This window comes from Mytilus californianus, unplaced genomic scaffold, assembly GCF_021869535.1.
Source record: "Mytilus californianus isolate M0D057914Y unplaced genomic scaffold, xbMytCali1.0.p SCAF_7, whole genome shotgun sequence".
Lineage (NCBI taxonomy): Eukaryota > Metazoa > Mollusca > Bivalvia > Mytilida > Mytilidae > Mytilus > Mytilus californianus.
Window position 1 is genome coordinate 71,717,170 of NW_026262723.1, and position 4,732 is coordinate 71,721,901.

At 31.5% G+C, this 4,732-nt stretch overlaps 1 long non-coding RNA gene across 1 annotated transcript; it reads right to left on the bottom strand.

Moving 5' to 3' along the window:
• LOC127710147 (uncharacterized) lies at nucleotides 1-4,732 on the bottom strand. Its single transcript, XR_007986012.1, has 2 exons — nucleotides 4,654-4,732; nucleotides 1-1,140 (listed from the first exon to the last, which is right to left on the bottom strand). It is a non-coding gene; the product is annotated as an uncharacterized LOC127710147 (long non-coding RNA).

The following is a 4,732-nucleotide window of genomic DNA, read 5'->3' on the forward strand; positions in this document are numbered from 1 at the left end:
TTTAAGGCAAATTTTTAATATAATATTATTCCTGTTTAAAATAAATTTAGACTTAATTTAATAAAAAGAACAAAGTAATTAATTTAACATATCTATGTAAACTTTCACGGTTAGATTTAAAGCACTGATTGTCAAATAAAAAAGGTAATATAAATTAATAAAATAAATGTTTAAATGCTACATTTAAGAGTGTTATGTCATTCCTATTGCGCTGTGATTATTTTACTATCAACACCATTTTACATTTTCATAGGTAAGTTATAATCATCATGAGTTTTATCGCCACAGAAATAATCGTAGGTGCTGTCTGGCGTAGCACACTTTCTGTTGTGTGAGGTCGTATCGTATACGTCATCAACAGTGTGGTTGTATACATGTTCCTCGGAGTGTTTTGGATGTCCGGCTTTAAGTTGGTTGTAATCAGAATTTTGACAAAATCCATAATCTCCATCGTATTTATGGCATGTATTTTCCTTTTCATCTTCATCAATGGGTTTTGCAAGCTCGTAATACTTCGTGTCTTCTTTTAATGGATGCATTGTATTATGCTCCATATCTCTAATATTTAGGTTAAATATTGCTCTCTCATTCATTCGATTGAATCCTGTTAACTTTGGGTCAAGAACAGTGTAGTCTTCACGTGTAACGTTATGGGCAGATGTGACTTCTATTTTGTTCTCATTGATTTTAGTTTGACATGTATTTATACTTTTATCAAACTGGTCGCTTTGAGGGTATACCGGGTGATTAGTTATTGCTTCTTCTGCTTCAAGAACAGTATAGTCGTCACTAATTGTATCACGGTTTGAAGATGAAATTAATTCCGTTTTGCGTTTCTCACTTGGATCCAACATTGCATATTCCTGACAAGATCTTGAAGATAAATCGTTTTGAGATATACCCTGCTCGACACTGAAAACCTTTGTTTCCCGTGTATGTTCGTTATCATCAATATAGTCATAACATGTATCACCTATTGCCTTGCTTCTAGATTGCAGTTCGCCATAATTATGACTTTCACGGCGCACTTTCAAATCGTTATACTCGGGAGAGTCTCCTGACCAGGGCATTGCGATATTCTGGTTTCCATTGTAATCCTGGCCGTTTGCAGATGTTTGTGTAGAATTTTTCTTTGGCGATCTGAAATTGAATATATCATTTATCTTAAGTAAGAAGTCAATCTTTTTTATACTACAGCTGGCACAATTCATGTTGTCATTATTTACCAAATATAGTAACAACGTGATATTTCGCGCAATCTTGATTTCATGTCACGTTTCTTTTCTTCGCAATCTGGTTCCCGTTTAGTAATGGAAAATAAGTTTTATTTTTGCGTTTTCATTTTAAAACCTATAAGTGTAGCTAGTTTAAGCTGCAGTATAAAAACAATATAAGATCAATGTCGAAAAAATATCAACTTTATTGAACTTGACACGAAATTGTTGAAGGGCTCAGTAAACCTCGCTCTACTCCTGTTTCTTAGCATTATACCAAAAAGTTGATGAAATGAAAGGCATCGAAGCTTCGAAATTTGTTTTTAATGTTTGGTTAAAAAAAAAGCTTTGTAATTTTATGGAAACTGCTATTCTTTGATGTGTTTTTCTTAAAATAACTAGACAAGTTTACAATCTTTGAAATTTATATTTCTATGAATACAGTAGAGTAATATAGGAGAAGTGACATTACGTAACTTTATTTAAGTATCTGACCGATGTATAATGCCTTTGTGATGGGATACTTATATAAGTCACAAGCTTTTGATGATTAAAACATATAATATGTACAGCAACACGAAAACCAATGCACCAACTCTAGTTGTAAATATAGAGCACTACGAAACACATATACAGCAATCTTTTGTGCTAAAATATTCCATTTCAATTCATTTAGAAATTATATTCCTTTACAAAACTATGGTTTGAAAGAAAATAAATATATTCGGAACCAGAATGCCAGGACTATCAATTTCAAATTCCATGAATACAAACATCCTAGAAAAATTGACAGGAAGAAGAACTACGTCCATCGCATATAGCTGACTGTATTGAATCAGTCTTGTCCGATGTTTCCCTCTATTACTTTATTACAATCCAGATACGAGTACAAATAAAAATAAAATTTGTATGAAAACTTGGATTTTATTAGAAGTATCTGACAGTGATTAGTTTATGGTCATCACATCATTATCCAGAGCGTAGTTAAATGTAGGATGAGATATCCTTTGTCTTAAATATCAACTACAGTAAATTGAACCTATCTTTTAATAGAAAACACTTTTCAGGTTATTCATATTGTCTGAATTTAACAAGAAAAATAATTAATTCATTGTATGCTTTAGGAAGTTAATGTATTTTCAGGCATGCTTTTTAGAAAATAATTGAGGATTATCAAGTTCCCTTAGAAACAGAAAGGATATAAAGATTTACGTGTTGATACTCATGTGGAGCTCCGTTATACAGAACGACATCTTTTAGCACCCCTCTGAAATATGAAATATATTTAATATAACACCGAAAGTTACCGAAAAACTCTCGACCTGTTATAACGATAAGTTAAAAAATATTGGGACGATCCTTAGGAATTCAGCTGAATATCATTCATTTTGTTTTTCATAAAGTCCTAATGTTTTCGAAAATATACAGCTGCTGGGTGCTTTTCCATATTGTCTTAGAGACTTCCGTGGAAAAAAACGAAATTGGAATCACATTTTGAAATTCAACGGTTCCTTGTCAATGTTTCCTAAATTGTACAGTTGATAGATGTCTTCCTCTATGCTTATGTTCTGACAAATCTAGACTTTGAAATTGACAAAAATTGGAATCGCTTTCTTTGAAATCCAAGTATTATGAATAAAAAAAACGTTGGTTAGTTAGTATGTATATCACGAAATTAATCAAAATGGAAATCACAAGAGCATTTGCATTATTTGAATAATTCTTTCAAGCTACCAGGTACAATTCTGTGAAAGGAAAAGGTATGTCGATAATGCCACTTTTTGGCCCCTTGAATTTAAAATGAAGAGTTATCATAAATCTAACAAATAACATCCTTCAGATGTTCACTAGACATATGTCTGCTAGACATCAGTATCTATTTTTTTTTAATTTTGTCGTATATTTGCCTTAGGGCTTCAAACTTCTTGCATTTAGTACAAAAACTGCAGAAACCGCCAAAATAGCCTTATTTGGTGATCTTGTGTTAAATATCTAATTATAAACAACAAAGATATTTTGTAAAAAGATGTATTTTACACAGATGGTTGTGTGTGTAAAATATCTGTTGGGGTAAAGCTGTTGCTCATATCTATCTTGTCTAAAACAATGTGTAAAACGGTCATCTAAAGTCAAATGACATCATAGTGGCATCACTAGATTTTTAACCTGTTCATTTGTCAATTAAATGAATATAATATTGAAAGGCTTGAGCAATTTTGATATGTTTGCAATCTCAGGGTCCAAATAATGACTCAGTATCATACCTCCTCCATTTATTCCAAACTATTCAGAAAAACTAGTAATAATAATTTGAAAAAAAAACTTAAAAACTTTTGGTTACTATAGTAAATCCTACCCATTTGATTATCAAACACAACTTAACAACTCTAAAATGTAAATTCTTACCAACCTTTAAGGTTAATTAAGGACATATAGCTAGCTGTTTTTATAGGTTTGAAAACATCAGACTAACGTTTTCTGAGAATTAGCGTAGACGATTTAATGTCACGGAGAAAGAACGAAGAGGAATAAAAATATGGGGCATAAAACGAAGCAAAAAACAAAAACTAAAAAAAAACCAAAGCAGTTAACATTTACTTTCAATGATGATGCTGGACTCTTTTGCTAATTTGCATCTTTCGTACATTCATGGAAACTTTGTCCAAACTCTTGGTCCAGATTAAAAGAGTTAATAAAAAGATGATAATGGGTTACATTGTAGATTCACATCATCACAAAACATTAGGTTGGTCAATGCATGAAGTTAAAAAATGAAAACAACACTTCATAAATTTCATGCGTTCGAGGCGTCAATGTTGTATACAGCAAAAACTATCGAAATGATGTGCCAAATCAGAAAACTGTAACTTCCTCATTAAAATGTACACTAATTGCGCCATAATTTCACCATTGTTAACGCACTGTAAAATATTTGCATTTATCGGGGAATTTCAACGCTTTATTTGAGTTCAGGTTAATGATAAAAAATTTTGATCAATATTGAATTTCTTGAGAGTATCATTAGCTCAGTAGTCAGTTCTTGGGTACTGACATGATTTATAACTAATTCTTCTAAAATCGTCCGTTTATAAATTTTGGAATTATAAAGAAACAAAAGTTTCAACTCCCTCTGGCAAAGTTGACTTTAGATGGATTTGGATATTTTTTAAGGTCCTTTAGGTTATATAGCTCCTCAACTGTTAAGGTTCTTATACATCCTTGACTTTCAAATATTCGGCTTTGAGCGTTCCTGATGAAGGTAAATCAAGAAAAGCGCTTAAGACGCATTAAATTTACAACGTGTTATTTTTATTTCTTGAACCTACCTATTTCATATAAAATATAATATTGCGTTTACAAGCTGGGTAAAAATGAAATTAGCCATAATTTTATCTAGCAAATTTTCTTTTTTTAAATAATAAACAACTAAACACACTACCTCTTTCTTTTTCTCAGGATAATGAGTGCACATGCTATGACTATGATAACTGCTACAGAAACCGATATTCCAACTGTTA